Raw genomic sequence first — 19,253 nt, forward strand, 5'->3', positions numbered from 1 at the left:
ATTAGGCTCCAGACGGGGACCAAGGTACTTCACTTGGGTCCATCTGGCCAAAACAGGACAGACCCCCTTTCTCTGGAGGGTCTGCTGAAACAGACCCACGAAGTACTCAGTGGGACTCCCTTGAACCAAACCAAAAGGCCTATGTCCACCCCCTTCCAAGGCTTTCAGGGCAGGCCCGAGAACCCACACCCTAATCATCACACAGTGACAAATACGTGTACACACCAAAAAAAAAAAAAAGTGACAAACACAGGGTTAAAATAAATAGGAAAGTGGGGGAAGTGAAAGAGTGACCATTGTGCAATACAATGGCCAGGCCCTTCGGCCAGGAATAAAAATTTCCCCTGGTCCTTGCCAAAGGACTCGGCCCTAAAGGCAGGTGTGAAAAAAAAAAAAAGTGTTAGTGAAGTGACCATGGTGCCATTAAATCAATGTGACCCTCACTCAGTGATCATCTGGCACCCCTGAACTGCCACTTCAGGGGCACATTCACGACAGGCTTTTTGTCACAACCCTGACTTACAGCCCAGGCTAGAGCAGCCCCCACCCCAGCCAGGAAAACCTGAAGATCTGGCAGCGAGGGGAGAACCCCCTCTCTAAAGGCTCAACTCCCACCCCCATCACTCCTACCTAATTACAAATCGAGAAATACTAAACGCTCCCCCAGTGCTGTAGGGGAGCAAGCGTTCTTTCCCGAAAAACTGACTGGAGCTAGAACTAACCCAATCTAGGCCAGAAGGCCAGAGCCACGACTCTCTGGCCAGACCCGATGCAGCACCCATCCTCACCAGGGGCACCCTTCCGGACGCCTTCAGACTCAACCAGTGGTTGGCCTCCAGTATCTGTCGGACAGCTCGACATAGTCCCTGCTGAAAACCATCCTTCCAGGCACAATTACGTCATTGGCATTGCATAGCCCTCCTCTCTATAGGAGTAGCAGAGTGCCTCTTCTGGCAACTGATAAGAACAGATACTACATTTGATCTTAGCCAAAAGGCTGAGAAGCATTGCCACAGTTCCTAGTCCCACATCTATAACTGCCCTATAGGTCGAATACGGTGGTTCAGACCTCATTAAGACCTTTGGTTCTAGTTCTTTTCACTCTACTTGGGGCAATCATGGGTCTAAGGTCTTTTGGTCTCTTAAAGATCAGATTCAGCTGTGTTAAACTATTCCTCAAGACCAGGTCCTGTAATTATTTTGCAGTTCTTCTCAGTTTTATATGTTTTTACACCTGCCTGAATTTTGGTTAAATAATTGTGCAGAGACAGCTGCAGGATTTAAAGAGGAAGTAAACCCTGATGGGTTTACCTTCTCTTTCATTCCCTGCAAAGGTAAAAGCATAATGGACTACTATGACCTGTAGTCTGCCACATCCATCTTCTCGGTGGGTCTCGCAGCTCCGCTGCTGTCATTCGGCGAAGCCGCGATGACATCACTCCTGCGCATGCGCACGGGAGCCGCCACTCGAGGCACCATTGACTGCATGCGCCGTAGACAGCGGTGCCTGTCTTTCGGCAAATATCTCCTAAACTGTGTAGGTTTAGGAGATATTTCTTGGACCTACAGGTAAGCCTTAATCTAGGCTTACCTGTAGGTCAAAGTGTGTTGTAAGGGTTTACAACCACTTTAAAGGGGAGGGCCACCCTGAAAAACAAAATTTTTTTAAAAATTACAAAAAATCTAAAAAAAAAAAAATGAAAAAATTTTTTTTTTTTTTTACTTACCAGAAATGCCTGTTGCTAGGCACTTTCTCCTAATCTTCCTCTTCCGCGGAGATCTTCTGTCTTCGTCGCGGCGTCTTCTGGGTAATGAGTCGCGCTGTGTTCTGGGAACTGTGTGCTCCAGAACACAGCGCGTCCCATTCAGAAAGCGTTGCGGGACTCGCGCATGCGCAGTAGCTGCGGGACTCGCGCATGCGCAGTAGGAAACGGGCAGTGAAGCCATAAGGCTCCGCTGCCTGTTTCCCTTACAAGGGATGGCGGCGCCGGGACCCGAGAGCCGAGGGACGGGTCGGCCTCGGGCGGCCGACATCGCGGGCGCCCTGGACAGGTGAGTGTGTTTCTTAAGTCAGCAGCTGCAGTGTTTGCAGCTGCTGACTTTTTTTTTTTTTTTTTTTTTTTTTTTTATAACCGGCCCTCCACTTTAATGTCCCATTCCATATATTCTGTAATTTGTGTTCACCGTGGTGTTCACGTGGCATTGTTCTAGGTTGGGCCAGTTATGGAAATCAAGCATTTAAAATGATGATTTTTTTTTGGAAGCGGTCAAAAAGGGTACATCGAATTTGGCCAATTCAATTATTATATACAGGATTAGGGTAGAATCCCATTTCCCACACCACAATCGCACTGCCCTTACGATCTGTTGCCGTTATCAATACCAAGTTAATGACACCCCAAATGCAGGTCGCAAACACAATGCTTCTGAAAGTACAAAAACAGCCATGCAATCCGGTTGGGTCAGCACAGCTCCTAAAAAGGTGCATACACTTTGGTGCGATTAAAGCCCAATCAAAACAAATAGGCTCAAATTGCACCACAATTAATTGCATCTGAATTGCACAGGAATGCGCTAGAACATCACATGCAGTATTTGTAGACATTTGCACCTACAAATGGGGGGCGGGGGGGCTATGGGGAAAGACAGCTAAACTCAGTATTGTGTAGCTACATTCAGCAATCGATCATCATAAATCACCACAATCCGAAAACAGCCATCAACTATCTGCATAGCAGATTTTGTAGCTGCAATTAAATTGTACTTTGCACACCAAAATAAGGTGAAATGCAGCTCCACCCTGACCTAGAATTAAGGAAGTGTGAAGCTGGAAACGGGCGCACACTCATCTAAAATGGCTGAAAAACAGACTAGCAGCGCCTAATTGCAGCAATATTGTAACATTTAATTAAGTAGAAATACACTTGCTTGAAAACAGCAGGCACATCATGGTAAATGTCAGATGGACAGCAGGGTTCCAGAACGATCATCCAGGCAGCACTGTGGTGCCAGTGGTTTCTGGTGTCCCAGGCTAGAGCGTACAGGGCGCAGAAGGAAACCATCACTCAGGAAGCCCCTGGTCTCGGGGGTGGGGCTATGACGTGCACGTGTTCGGAGCATGCTGCCTGGATGATCGTTCTGGAACCCTGCTGTCCATCTGACATTTACCATGATATAAAAAAATACAACAGTACACCGCAGATATAGAAACGAAAAAATAGATGAATAAATAGAATGCAGAATAGATAAGGCAGGGCTCGACAAACCCCGGTCGCCAGGTCGCATTTGCGCCTAGATTTCGTGTCCTGGCGACTGGGGCAACGCTGCTGGGGTATCCTGTCTCCATTTGGACCCCGAACTCCGCCGCGCAATTCCATCGGGCCGCGCCGGCCAGTAATTGAGGCCGCGGCTTTGCCGCCTTCTAAAATCTTTCGGTAGTCTGGCGCAATCTGGTGGTGGATGTAGAAATTACACCCTATTCCAATAATGCTAATTCCTAATGGAGTGAAGCTCCCCTGCCTGTTTTTTGCCCAACGGTGAGTGTGGTGGCTGGTAAATGGCTTCTCATTATATTATATATATATATATATTATTAAATGTATTAATTTATTTATTAATTTAACTATATATATATATATATATATATATATATATATATATATATATATATATATATATATATATATATATATATATATATATATATATATATATATATATATATATATATATATATATATATATATATTTTTTTTTTTTTGTAATTTTTTTTTTTTTTTTTTTGTAAAAAGTAAAAAAAAAAAATTATTTTAATTAAGGAAAAAAAAAAATATTATTTGTAATCCTCCCTGCTTGACCCCTTTCACAAGGGCTGTCTGATCAGGTTCACCTGTCAGTTTTTCAGGCGGACCTGATCGAACCCTTAGCAGGGAAATGGCAGTAAATGAGCGGGAATATGTCGGAAATAATAGTCACATTCTTTTGTTAACCACTTCGTGCCCACGCTATAGACGAAAGATGTCTACAGCGCGGACACCAATTGCCGGGAGGGAGTCCCTAGACATCCTCCTGTTTACTTCCCCTCTGCACGCCGCCATGGGCGAGCATCGGGGAAGTTCTGTGTTGGCCGTGTCCCTTGGATACAGCCAATCACAGATCATGCCAAATGACCAATCACAGCGGCCATTTAGCACTCGAGCGGTGTGTCCAATGAGAGGTGATCTCATATGTGGGGGGCTATCTTCCCCTCACTCGTCTCCATGTCAGGCCAGGGACAGGTCCAGATCGCCGTCACGGACCTGGCTCCTAACTTTTTTAGCTGGCTCCTAGATTCCAAGCAAATTTGTCAACCCCTGAGATAAGGGGATTATCAAGAGTCCACAAGTGCAGAGTAACCCCATGAATACTGATAATAAGTACTTGGAGGTGTTTAAAAATGTAATCTTGAATGATTTAGATAAAATGAAAATACGTAAAGTCAGGCATCCCGAGTATATCAAACAGGGTATCGAGTCCTTGAAAAATAGGAATGATATTATACGTCCTGCTGACAAGGGAGGGGGACCTATCAGGTTCTCAATAAGGATCCCATGTTAAAGTTTAAAGATGAACTACACTGGCTGATTGAAGAAGGGAAAGGAACGAATATTCTTAATAAAAAAGAGGGACTATATTTGGATCCCCTCTTTTGTAGGACTCCCATTATATATAGCTTACCAAACATACACAAAGATTGTGTTGACCCCCCTGGTAGGCCCATAGTTAAATGGCATTGATTCCATTACCTCCAGGGTGGGCCAATACATTGATAGTTTTTTACAGCCATTGGTGTCTAGAACTGAGGCGTTCCTTAAAGATACTAAACACATTATTCAAATTCTTGAGTTTGAAATGCTCTACATCATGTATACTTGTTACTGCCGACGTAGGCTCACTTTATACGATTATTGGGCATGATGATGCCCTGGCCTCTGTACAGTGGGCCATGTCTAAATTTTCGGATCTTTCGGAAGGTCACAAAAAGGTCCTGGAATTATAGCCTGGGACAAGATGGTATTCTTGGATCTTGAAATTAGAAGGGAGGGGGAGAAATTGCATCTTAACTATTTCAAACCAACTGATCGCAATTCATACATTCCTCTGGGGAGTTGCCATCACAAATTGTGGTTGTGTAACATCCCCAGAGGACAGTTTGTGAGATTGAGATGCAATTGCTCTAATGTTGAAGATTTTATTGGTCAGTCACAAATTCTGTCCTCCAGATTCCAAGAGAAAGGTTACAATAAATCAGAACTTGACAATGAAATCTCTCGAATTCAACAGCTGGATAGGTCCATATTGGTCACTGACAGGGTGAGAGAGTCTAATGTAGATGGGACGAATTTCAGGATGGTACTAGATTATAGTGTCCAATACAAAAAATTTGAAAAATTGGTGGCAAAAAATTGGTTCATTTTAAGACAGGATCGTACTTTGGGACCTCTCCTACCTGAACGCCCCTCTTTGCGGGACCGACTAGCCCCTGGTGTTGTTGACCCCCCGGTTCAAACTGAGAGTAGGCTATTTTCATTCTTATCTGGGTTCTACGCATGCGGACGATGTACTGCATGCAAACATTCTAAATGTAATGTTAAAAAGAGAAAATCTTTTGTGGCCGCGGCTAATAGGGAATATAAGACTGACCAATTAATTACATGTGCGACCGTGGGGGTTGTATACATGCTTCAATGTGGCTGCGGCCTTCAATATATAGGTAGGATTTCTAGACCCCTCCATGTTAGATTGGGGGAACACGTCAACAACATCAAAAAAGGCCTCAAAACACATGTGTCCCAGCATTTTAAATTAATTCATGCTCTGAGTCCGAAAAGTTTAAGCTTCTGGGGTATAGAAAAAGTTAAACATTGGCGTGGAGAGAATTTTTTGTGACAACTCAGTCAGAGAGAATCATACTGGATCCATGAAACTAAAGTTCTTACTCCTGGGGGCCTGAATGTAGAATTTGATTTAAAACCGTTTTATTTCGAATAGGTAATTCTTTCCCTTTTTTTTCTTTCATGCACGGATCAGGGTTGCTACGGGTGACGTCTCGTGTTGTACGTTTTGGTGTCAAGCTGATACGTCAGTTTAGATTATATGAGGAATTGTTATCCCGTGTATTGAATTGATATTATGTGTCAATTAGGCTGGATGAAATTGTTAGTAATTTTTACAAATTTCCTATATTTCATTGTTTTTATTATTTTTTATTACCCTTTTAGGTATAATTATTTTTCTCTTACGGAAATATATATATATTTTCCGTGATTTGGGTACAGTTGGAGATTTTGTTTTGCGATCCTATATACCCCTGCTTCGGTTTGAGGCTTGTATAGCCCTGCCCTATTAATTGTTTGGACTTTAGAGAGCTAGGTTTTATCTGTACCCATTTCATTTATCTGGCGGAGTGTTTGAATCTCTCTTTCTTCCCCATGCCTGGCCCTTTGTGAATTTCCTACTTCCGGGGTCACGTTTGTAATGTTCGCTTCAGGATTCGACCTGCGCTTGGGCGATTTCTTATTGCCCATCGAATTTCTTAATGACCATCGAATCCGTTATTGGGCGTCGAACCTTATTGGCTATCGAATACCGTTAGTATATAAGCAGGTGCCTTTCGTTACGCCGTCGCCGCTGATGAAGTCCCGCCTACTTTGTGGGGATGCGACGCATACAGACCACGTGACTTTAGTCGTGACGTCACCCGCTGACAACGCTGATCCGTGCATGGAAGGTTTATATGACTGTATTATAACTTTGTCTGCAACTCGGCACTGGAGAGCAGTGCCATACCATGTGAGTGTACTATTTTAATCTGCTTTTTTAAATAAATTTTGAAACGGAGAGCACTATTTGTTGCCCTTTTATATTTTTATATATACTTCACGGTATTATGCTGGTATAAGGGACATGAGAATGATTAACCCTTGGAGCACCAATGTTGGAAAGCTGTTACCTGTGATTTACCCCTGGTGGGGATATGCCCGTTTGACCTGTCTGAGTTGTCAGGGGTCCATTGCTTAAGGTGAGAGTCCATCTTATCCTCCGGTGGAAGGGATCACACCATCACTCCTCATTTTGTTGAAAGAAGACACTCTGCACTTGTGGACTCTTGATACTCCCCTTATCTATTCTGCATTCTATTTATTCATCTATTTTTTAGTTTATATATCTGCGCTGTACTGTATTTTTTATTTCTGATTGTGGGATTTGGTATTTTGTCCTATAGTATTCTAGCTGCAGGTTTTTGCTTTGTGTATATTTTATATGTTTAGCGCTGGTTGATTTATCTCCGATTTACCATGATATGCCTGCTTTTATCCGTTTGAGTGAGTGCATTACTACTTAAATGTTACAATATTGCTGCACTTAGATTGGCGCTGCTTGTCTGTTTTTTTGTATTCCCTCCCAGAGGTGCCCGCTATACTCCCTGTGGTAATCACCCAGGGTATGGGCCGTCCTTAAAAACCCTGCACCTCTATTAGGAGTCATTCCTGATGGGTTTACTTCCTCTGTCTCCCTACAAAAAGGTAAAGCATAATGCATAGTAGCCCATTATGTGTCACTTACCTGACATAGGAGCCAGCGATGTCACAGCTGTCCCGTGTAGCACGAAGCGTCCATCTTCTTCCGGGTATCGCTGCTCCGGCCACTCACATCGCTGGAGCAGCAATGACATCTCTCCTGCGCATGCGCCCGGGAGCTGCCACTAACGGCATATTGCTGTTAGCAGCGGCATGCTCAGTGCGCCTGCGCGCCGCTGTCTACGGCGCATGCGCCATAGACAGCAGTGCCTGTTTTTTTTACATATATCTCCTAAACCATGTAAGTTTAGGAGAGATTTCATGGACCTACAGGTAAGCCTTAAAGAGGAAGTAAACCCCTTCAAACCACTTTGACCTACAGGTAAGCCTAGATTAAGGCTTACCTGTAGGTCCAAGCAATATCTCCTAAACCTATATGGTTTAGGAGATATTTGCCCGAAAATGGGCACCGCTGTCTACGGCGCATGCGCCGTAGACAGCGGCGCGCAGGCGCACTAAATGCGGCAAGTCCAAGAATGGATTTGCCTAATTTGTCGACTCCGTGCGCATGCGCGGGAGTGACGTCATCGCGGCTTCGCCGAATGGCAGCGGCGGAGCTGCGAGACGCGACTCCCGTGCGCATGCGCGGGAGTGACGTCATCGCGGCTTCGTCGCTGTCATTGGTCGGAGCTGCGAGACGCCACCAGCAAGATGGATGCGGCGGACTACAGGGATCAGCGGCAACTTCGCTGGCTCCTGTGTCAGGTAAGTGACACATAATGAGCTACTATGCGATGCATAGTAGTCCATTATGCTTTACCTTTGCAGGGAAAAAAAGAGGAAGTAAACCCATCAGGGTTTACTTCCTCTTTAATCTAGGCTTACCTGTAGGTCAAAGTGGTCTGTAAGGGTTTACAACCACTTTAAAAAGTCAGGCTCCTGAACATATAGTCTGAAGTTTTGACAAATGAGCAACAGAGTCAATAAATAAAAATGATGTTAGGGTTTACTTCCTCAATAATGCGCAGCAATCATTGTGTGTTTTTCCATATAAATGGCTGCAGCAGTCCCCCACAAGCTCTCAGACTGAGGACTGAGCGATCGCATTACTGCTGATCACTCTAGTATTATACACGATTTATATAACGCCAACAGTTTTCACAGCGCTTTACAATGTAGAGGGGGGACAGCACAAGTACAATACAGTTCAAACACAGAAGGGACAGGAGTAGAGACCATCAGTCAGCGGCTCTGCTGTGCCCCTCCAGCTTTCATGGCTGTGGAGGGTCTGCAAATAATGAATACCCAGACATCACAAATCATAACTAAAAACCCATCTCCCCCCCCCCCCCCCATCAGTTAAAAACAGGAAATTGGAAAGATTTTTAGCCATGATTTGAGGGGATCCATTCTTATTTGCAGCATCTCGGGTATGATCCGGAACTGAAGTCTGAGTTGTGGCTGGGCAGAAGGTGGAGCATAGACTAGGAGTGGTCTATCCTTTTCAGGCTGTGCAGGGGGCAGAAGAAGCTAGTTCAGCTCTTAGTGGCACGCTAAGAGGCTGAGCCACCAGGGCAGATCCCAACATTGTCTGAATCCCTGCAAAGCCTGGACCAACCGATGTCACTTGACAGCAGATTCAGCTTGTTGGCTGAATCTGGGTCACAGGAGTGCAGAAATAAGTGCACTCCTGTGACCCTGAAGCAACGTATGGCCAAAAAAAGCTTTTGGGAGTGTTGGCTGTACTGGCAGAATTAAATACATTAACAAATTGAAGCCACTCTCTAGCCAACACAAAAGCATTTACAGCAACTGATCTCACTTGATCACTGATCCTGCTGCTGTCTGGACTGTCAGTCAGTGTCACAAGCAATTTCAGTCAATCTGTCAGCTTCTTCCTTTTCTGCCACCGCCGTTCGCCTCACTACTTCTCTCAGGTAGTGGAGAACAGAGCAGAGCGCCAAAAGAGAGGAATTACTCCCAGGGAAGGCAATACGCAGGACACTGGCCGGGACTTGAGCCAGCATGAGGAGCGGGCACAGAAGATACATTCTTCCCTGTCTGCAATAGAAGAAATAGTCCCTCCCTGCCACCCACAAGAACACTGGAATGGAGTTAACAAAAATGTTTAAAAATCTGAAAAAAAGTCATTGCTGAAGGAATTTTTTTTTTCTGTAGGCATTCATTCACTGTTCAGGTTGCTCAGGGCCCCCTGCTGGCCAGGCCCAGTACAACAGGGCCAGTTGTACTAGCGTATCAGCGGCCCTGCACACAACTTAGCAAGGAATTTAACCCTTTCCTACTCTATCCACAAAAAAAAAAAAAAATTGGATTGACAAGGATTGACAAGACAGGCAGTCCCTGGGTTACGAACAAGAGGTTCTGTAGATTTGTTCTTAAGGCGATTTTATATTTTCTTTAAACCGAGACTTTATGTAATACTTGCTCTGTTGCAGTGGATTTGCATAGAGCAGCCCATATCCTCCTCTTTTTGGGTCCCTCTTCTGTGATCCTGGCCCCTCCCTCAAGTTTAGTATCCCCACAGCAAGCAGCTTGCTATGGGGGCACCCAGGCTGAGTCACAGCTCCCTGTGTCCATTCAGACACGGAGCCCAACCCAGACACTCTCTCCCCCGATTGGCTAGCTGACTTAGAGAGCAGTGTGAGCCAATGGCGCTGCTGCTGGGTCTCAGCCAATCAGGAAGGAGAATCTGGATGGCTGAGACACTTGTCGACATTGATGTCTAAGCTAAGTGTTGGGGGGGGGGCTGCCGCACACAGAAGGCTTAACGTAATGCAAAGAATACATTAAGATAAAAAAAAACTTCCGCTTTTACAACTCTAAGTTGAATTTGTATGCAAGTTGAAACAGGTACATTTTTTAAGGGCAACTCCAGCCAAAAACTGGCCATGCAGTGATGTGGGATTGCCAACAGGTCCACTGGACAGTAGGTGGCAGCATGCAGTGAACAGCAAGATGGCGGCCCGGCAGTTTCCGTGACAGCACGCTGCCTTCGTTCTTAAGTGAGATGTATGCAAGTCAGATGTTTGTAACTCGGACTGCCTGTGCGTACACTTTTTAGGTACACTTAGGACAGAAGACTGTACACATCAATGGCAAGCTGACACTATCTGCCGCTGCTTGCAAATACTCATACAAGAAGTGATTACATGCTGTTATAGACAGAAGAACAGCCTGATACACAGGCAGTTTGTATCCAGGGCCACTTATCTGTCCCTTACCACAAGTAAATCACTCCATACTGGATGTTCCATTAAACTGATTGTAAAGTCAAATTTTTATTTTTTTTATGTAAAAACAAACATGTTATACTTATCTGCTCTGTTACAGTGAATTTGCATAGAGCAGCCTGGATCCTCCTCTTCTTGGGTCCCTCTTCTGTGATCCTGGCTCCCCCCCCGCCGTTTAGTGTGCCCACGTCAAGCAACTTGCTATGGGGGCACCTGAACTGCATCACAGCTTCTTGTGTCCATTAAGACACAGAGCCCCGAAATGACCCGCCCCCTCTCTCCCGATTGGCTAGCTTACTTTAACAGCAGTGGGAGCCAATAGCACTGCTGCGGTGTCTCAGTCAGGTGGGAGAATCTTGGACGACAGACACTCATTGACATCGTTGGCCAGAGAGGGACCTCAGGTAAGTGTCATGGGGGCTGCTGCACATAGGCTTTTTTTTTTTTTTATCTTAACGTGGATGTAAACTCTCACATATACCCAGTGAAGTGAACAGCCTCAGACTATACACAGATGAAACAAACCTCCATAAAGTTTTACAAGTATAACTGCTGTCTTCATATGTATATATCCTTTAAGGGGTGTTCTTAGTGTTAAAAGTTGTTCTCTTCCTAGTTCGAACTGGGAGTGGATTAGCGGCATACAGCCAAGACAGCTGATTGGAAGAAAGGCAAACACCACTCCCCCCCCCCCCCCCAAATAGGCAAAAGGAAGAAAGGAATGTGCATAGCAACCTCCCCCATGCACACTTCCATCTCCCATCTCAGAGAACGTGCGAGAAGTCATCAGGCTGATAACAGAGCTATGAAGCAAGAGACCGCTATGGGACATAGTGCTTTGGAGAGCGATAAGAAAACACTGCAGATATATGTGCCCAGCTTAAATTTCATGAATAGGCTTTACATCCACTTTAATGCCTAGATTGCATTAAAGATAAAAAAAAACCTAACTTTACAACCCCTTTAAGCCCCAAGTCACACCTGCGCATTTTTGTTGTTTCTCCATGCTTGACTACCCTCAACATGCAGAATCACATTGTAATTGTGCCTGTTCACATTTCAATGCGCAGTCACTTGTAGCGCGACAGGCTGTGCTCATCGTACACAAGATATTTCAGGGGTGTCCAAACCTCCCAACACATTCATAAACTTACTTAAAAAATGTTCAATTATTTTTGGAAAAACGCATTGATGCTTAGCGAACACACGCAGCCAAAGAAAATTTTACAGCGACTCTAAAAAGAAAAACCTCCCACTCTTCACAATCACACCTTATTTATGTCACCAGTTTATGGCAGCGCCTTTAATTTAGAGCAACTATTCCCAAGCAGGAATCACACAAATGGGCAAAATTAGAACAAAAGTATTTGATGAGCAATTCACAGAGAACAGCTACTACATCCATAAAAAAAAAAAAAAAAAAAAAAAAAAAAGGTGCCAAATATCAGTTTTATGTTGCGCGCGCGCCCCCCCCCCCCCCAAAAAAAACCCACAATATTTTGGTTACAGCGTCGCACAGCAGTGCAGTTCAGTATTGCAAAAATGGCTTGGTCATTAAGGGGTGGTAAAACCTTCCAGGACAGAAGTGGTTAATTGAACAAGCTGATGGGCCATCATTCACAGCTGTACCAGCTTTGGCACTCTCCCATTTTAGTAGATCAACCCCTAGACGTCTCAACATTTTGCCTAGAGGAAAAGAAAAAAAAACGATTTACTGACCAGACTATGGGTAAACATCATGCGGGGGAACATTTTAGGAATCATTTGAAGGTTATAAAGATAAACCAAATTTACCCTCTTATCTGTCAATTATGGCCTGAGAGGGCAGAAACTGCTACTGTATTCCAACAATCACCCAACTGTATGAGGTACAACTGGGGCCACAAGCAAACTAAACTGGAGCCTTTCCCCGCAGTGCCCCTAGTGTCAGAAATGCATACATTTCTTGTTTGAGAACTGCATTGAGAAGTATAGTGCTACTTGAATTATATTCCAGGATTTGCTTGCTTTCGGTGAAAGAACATGCAATAAATTTAAAAAGGAGTTGTAAAGGCAGAAGGTTTTTTTTATCTTTATGCATTAAGATAATAAAAAAATAAAAAATAAAATAAAAAAACACGTGTGTGTGGCAGCCTCCCCAGCACCCCCTAATTACTTACTAGAGCCCCACCTCTCTCCAGCGATATCCACAAATGTCTAAGCCGACACTCCCGATTGGCTAAGACACAGCAGCAGCACCATGAACTCTCACCAACATGTGTGGCCACTGAGAGCGCTGTATAAATACTGTATGTGGCTGAGGCCTACAGCGAGGGGGGGGGGGGGGGGTGGGGGGGGAGTATTTGATCCCCTGCTGCTTCTGTACGTTTGGCCACTGAAAGAAATTATCAGTCTGGATCCTAGGTGACCGTCTATACAGGCAACAAGCTGAGACTAAGAGCACTCTCTTAAAAAGGAGTGCTCCTAATCTCAGCTTGTTACCTGAAATATATATACATTACACACACATATATACACACACACACACACACACAATCAGATAAAAATCTCTCCACCAAGAACAAAGCTGTCCAATGATGTCAGAGATAAGATTGTAGATCTACACAAGCCTGGAATGGGCTACAATACCATCACCCAAGGACTGATCATTTCTTTGTCAGTGGGAAAACTGACTGAGTCTTTCCTCATCTCTAGTGTTTCTAAACAAAATTAGTCAGAAGCAGCAGCAAGTCAAAGAAACTACATTTACCAGTTCCAAAAAAATAAATACCGTATATACTCGAGTATAAGCCGAGATTTTCAGCCTCTTTTTTGAGGCTGAAAGTGCCCCCCTCGGCTTATACTCGAGTCATCGCTGTCTGCCCGCTCGATCAGCGTGTCGAGCAGACAGACAGCGGCCATTCTATGATTCAAAAGCCGCGCCTCCGGCTCCGCCTTCGCCTGTGATAGGCGGAACACTGAATTTCCCAGCAGCCTGTGTTCCGCCTATCACGGGCGTCGTCTCATCCTCGTACTACGGACGAGGATGATACGACGTCCGTGATAGGCGAAACACAGCCTGCTGGGAAATTCAGTGTTCCGCCTATCACAGGCGAAGGAGGAGGCGCGGCTTTTGAATTTTACAATGGCCGCCGACGAAGAGGGCACGGGACGGAGGCAAGGCAAGGCACGGCACGGGACAGGACGGGACGAAGGCAAGGCACGACACGGGACGGAGGCTCGGGACACAGGTAGGCTGGACACACACACACACACACACACACACACACGGATGGAGACACACACACACGGATGGATGGATGGATGGAGACACACACACACACACACACACACACACACACACAGGGATGGATGGATACACACACACAGGGATGGATGGATGGATGGATGGATGGAGACACACACACACAGGGATGGATGGATGGATGGATGGATGGAGACACACACACACACACAGGGATGGATGGATGGATGGATGGAGACACACACACACAGGGATGGATGGATGGATGGACACACACACACAGGGATGGATGGATGGATGGACACACACACACACAGGGATGGATGGATGGATGGACACACACACACACAGGGATGGATGGACGGACACACAGGGATGGACGGACACACAGGGATGGACGGACACACACACAGGGATGGACAGGCATGTCTCACCCTCGGCTTATACACGAGTCAATAAGTTTGCCAGTTTTTTTGGGGGTAAATTGGGGGCCTCGGCTTATATTCGGGTCGGCCTATACTCGAGTATATACGGTAAATAAAATAAAAATAAAACCCACCCCTGGCCGACATTCTGGAAAACCAGCAGCTGACCGAATCCCGATCAGCGCTCGCAGGCAAATGGAAAAAAAGAGTGCTGATCAAGTGTTCTGGGGGGAGACAACAGCCCTTGCTCGACTAACCTCATGGTTGGTACAGGGTCTCCGACCAGGGCTGCCAAGTTTTTTTCTTTTCGTTCAACCCTTACAAGAAAAAAAACTAATAGCGTGTGCTTAGCTTTATGCCCCATACACACGTTCCGATTATCGGACCACAAAAGTCGCTTTCGGACAGATCGTTTGATAATCTGATCGTTAGTACACAGCCGATCACGACAGTCCGTCCAACCAAATCCGAAGGGACAAACAGGAAAACTTTGGTCGGATGACAGCCCATCGTACAACAATCGTGTAGCCAGTACAGTATGAGTCATTCGACAAACACCACGCATGATCGGAAACACGAAAATAAACCAGAAGGACACACAGGTCACACGTATTTGACATCATTTAAAATACGTAGCTACGCACGACAGAAGATTTTTCCAGAATCATACAACAAAAATCTTACACACATCTGTCTTACGATAATCGGAACGTGTGTACGGGGCATAACACTCTTGTCATGAACAGTACTGTTTCCGTTTATTTTGTAAACCAGTGCACAAATTGTTGGCAATATATAAATCCCTATAACAAAATATTCAATGATGATCTGGACTGTGTGTACATATGGTTTTTTTTATCTTAATGCATTCTATGTATTAAAATTATATATATATATATATATATATATATATATATATATATATATATATATATATATATATATATATATATATATATATATATATATATATATATATATATATATATATATATATAAAGAACAAAAAAAAAAACCCAACAAACAAACAACACCCACACCTTCTGTGTGCAGCAGCCTTCCTAATACTTACCTGAGCCCCCTCTCTATCCAGCAATGTCCATGGGTGCCTTGGCTATCCAGAAATCTCCCTCCCGATTGGAGGAGACACAGCAGCAGTGCTGCTGGCTCCCACTGCTGTCAAAGTCAGTTAGCCAATCAGAGGAGAGAGGGGGGCGGGGGAGGTTGAACCGGGCCTTCACTTGTATGAACACAGGGAGCTGCGGCTCAGCTTGCTGTGGGAGCACTTGGCTGAGAGCAGGCGATTCTTTCATATAAACAAGGAGAGATTATTCTGCTCACTCAGCTGTCAAAAGAAAGCATACTGGGCAGTCTGCCAAGTTTACCTTGAAACATTGTAACACTAAGGGTCCTTTCACACTGACGTCCCGTTCAGGCCCACCTGTCAGTTTTTCAGGCGGACCTGAACGGGTGCTCCATAGAGCTCTATGGAGCGTCGGATGTCAGCGGTGACATGTCCGCTGACATCCGACCCGCTCCGATCCGAAAAAGTGTAACGGAGGAAAAAGCTATTTTTCCATCCGTCTGTGGATCGGATCGGATCACGACGGGCACTGCGGTCCGTCGTCATCCGATCTCCCATAGGGGAGAGCGGCGCTGTGACAGGTCCGTCCCTGCGCAGTGTGCAGAGACGGAGCCGTCATCTCCCTGCTCAGCTGGGATCGGCGGAGTGATCCCCGCTGAGCAAACGGATATCCACGGGGCGGATCAGAACTGATCCGCCCCGTGTGAAAGGACCCTTACTTCTTAGATCAAAGGGATACAACTTGTGTAAACAAGTAATCTGGGCATTCTGTCAAGCTTTCAATGTGTAAATGCAGAAAGTTTAACCACTTAAAGTCTAAATCTATTTCTGACACTTCTTAAAGCGGGGTTCCACCGCCGTTTGTTTTTTGCTGTTAATTGCATGAAGTACGTTTAATTGGTTAACATACCTTTTTTTTTTTTTTATAATCCTCCTGCTGCCATTTTTCGGTATTCTGGAGACTTTATAAAAACGTCTCCTGGCGTTTTCCATTTTGCCTGTGTTCCGGGACACTGTGCTGCTATTGTCCCAGCATGCACCGCCCGTATAATATCTGATCTCGCGCATGCGCCGCACAGACTCCTGGGAAAAAATGATCCCAGGAGCCAGTGTGGCCAACAGGAAGCGCTGACCTGCTGCTGAAGCCCCGCCCCTTTCCGTAATCTCCAGGAGCAGGAAATAAAAAATAAAAAAAAACACACACACACACACACACACACACACACACACACACGATGACAGCAGCAAGGTAAGGGGGATATCCAGCAACTAGAGAACAAGATAATCCTATAGACATAGGAGTAGGAATTCGGGTGGAGCTCCGCTTTAAGTTGAAAATCAATATTTTTTGCTAGAAAATTACTTGGAACCTACACATATACATACATCATTTTAGCAGAGACCCTAGGGCAGTGATGGCGAACCTTGGCACCCCAGATGTTTTGGAACTACATTTCCCATGATGCTCTGGCACTCTGCAGTGTACTGGAGCATCATGGGAAATGTAGTTCCAAAACATCTGGGGTGCCAAGGTTTGCCATCACTGCCCTAGGGAATAAAATGGCAATTGCTGCAATATTTTATGTCACACTGTATTTGCCCAGCGGACTTTCAAATGCAATTTTTGGGGAAAAAAAATACACTTCAATAAATAAAATAAATTAAACAGTAAAGTTAGCACAATTTTTGTCTGAATGTGAAAGATGTTACACTGCAAGAATTGTGAGAGAATCGTGATCCATCTTCTAAGCCAAAAATTGTGATTCTCATTTTAGCCAGAATTGTGCAGCTCTACCTGAGGAGACCACACAACAGGGTTTCTCAGCCAGGGTGCCATGGAACCCTAGGGTTCCTCCAGTGGCTGCTGGGGATTCCTTGAGAAATGAGCAATTTCTGCCTCTCAAATAAGTTCCCACTGCCACCATTGATATTTTTTAGCTAATCTGTAAGGGGTAATTCTTCCCGGTGTCCACAAGTGTAAGCGGCATTCTTCCCACTGATCATCACACTTATGTATCACGAATTGTAGATATAGTCATTTTTAGCAGGGGTTCCCGGAGTCCAGAAAGTTATATCGAGGGTTCCTCAGTGTTGAAAAGGTTGAGAAAGGCTGCCTCAATATCACTTTAAGCTGGCCACAGATATTATGAAACCTGTGGTTGCAGGAAACAAAAAAAAAAAAAGTGTCATCTATGGCCAGGACAAAGCGATTATTGCTAGCAACTATAACTGCTGGCAAAAATCACATCCTACAAATCAGACATGCTGGTTGTATCCAAGTAGATCCAAGTCGTACTCTATTACTTTTCGAACCATCTATGGCCGGCTTAACAATGTTGCAGTCTGCACAGTCACTAAGACCGTCCCTTGCTTCCACAGGACACAAATAAGATGTGGCCCTTTGATTAAAGATTAGAGTAAGATTGAAAATGCCCCCTCCTGCTTGGTGCAGTGCGGTTTTATTGTAGGCTAATAAAAACAAAAAAAATCTGCCAGATTGAACCTTTCAGCCCAAGCACAGCCACATGCCTGGAGCAAAAGGACTACATTTTAGGCTGTCTCCAGAGCGCTCAAGTGACTTACCACACACGTTAATGTGCAGTATTTCCCATGCATATATGCGTTGCATTAAGGGAGCCAATATATTTGGAGTAGGTTGTCAATGCACTAAAAACTAGACTTGTACTGCTCTGCATCACATGGATGTTCGTATTTTTACAAAGTGTGAAGTGCTATTCAAAATTTCAATTCGTTGCCAATCACACGTTACCAGATATTGTGGCAACATGTTGTTTACCAGGTGTTCCCCAACACACCAGTATGAAACTGGCTTTAACCACTAGTCGCCCGCCATCAAATGACAGCTGATCGGTGCAGCTCTCGCTCTGGGTGGATGTCAGGACGGACTCCCAGTATGACCGCTCTCAATCGTGGCATGTTGCTTCCCCAGCAACCCCCCCCCCCCCCCCCCATTTATTTATTTTTGGGAAAAAATAAAAAACCCAGAAGGGATTAAATACCACCAAGAGAAAGCTCTATTTGTGTGAATAAAAAGATAATTTCACATGGTTACAGTGCAAGATGACTGCGCAATTGCCATTAAAAAAATGTGACAGCGCTGAAAGCCAAAAAATGGCCTGGGCAGGAAGGGGGTGTATGTGCCTTGTATTGAGGTGGTTAAAGATAAAATGTACATTTATTGTTGCTGTATATTATGACATACCCTTCTATTGTGGGTCCCCTTTAAGTTGTAGATTTTTAGGAAGAAATCAATTTCTCTTTTCAAAAACTTGGAGGCCGAGTGCATCAGATATGACTCGCCATCTGTAAGATCCCTTGGGTAGCAATTGGATCTGAAAAGACTGCTAGACAAGGAAAACAATTCCTTAATACACAGAGCCTCAAAAGTCTGATATGTAACAAAGGTATCCCTGTTGTCCCAAAGTAAGCCAAGAAGGAAATTCAGAATGTGGTTGGCCTAAATGAGAATTTGTGAAGACAAAGTGGAAAATGTAAGCTGTGGAGCCATCAGCTTAATAACTGCAAAGACAGCCATGGAGCTCACATCTGTATAAAAAAAAAATCAATCATCAAAACTTCCATATTTCTACTCACAGGTTCATGTTAAAGGAAACCCACGTGAAACAAAAAAACTCAAATTTCTAAACACCTTAAAATGCTGGCTGTCCA

General features: G+C 44.7%; 1 protein-coding gene and 1 pseudogene across 1 annotated transcript in view; both read right to left on the reverse strand.

Annotated features, from left to right (window-relative positions):
- SSU72 (SSU72 homolog, RNA polymerase II CTD phosphatase) overlaps positions 1-19,253 on the reverse strand; it is an 83,298-nt gene that overhangs the window by 57,988 nt on the left and 6,057 nt on the right. The gene's annotated exons all lie outside the window — the stretch shown is intronic.
- Positions 894-1,009, reverse strand: LOC143934650 (U2 spliceosomal RNA; annotated as a pseudogene).

This window comes from Lithobates pipiens, unplaced genomic scaffold (assembly GCF_037356315.1).
Source record: "Lithobates pipiens isolate NorthernLeopardFrog02 unplaced genomic scaffold, aLitPip1_a1.2 Scaffold_27, whole genome shotgun sequence".
Taxonomy (NCBI): Eukaryota; Metazoa; Chordata; class Amphibia; order Anura; family Ranidae; genus Lithobates; species Lithobates pipiens.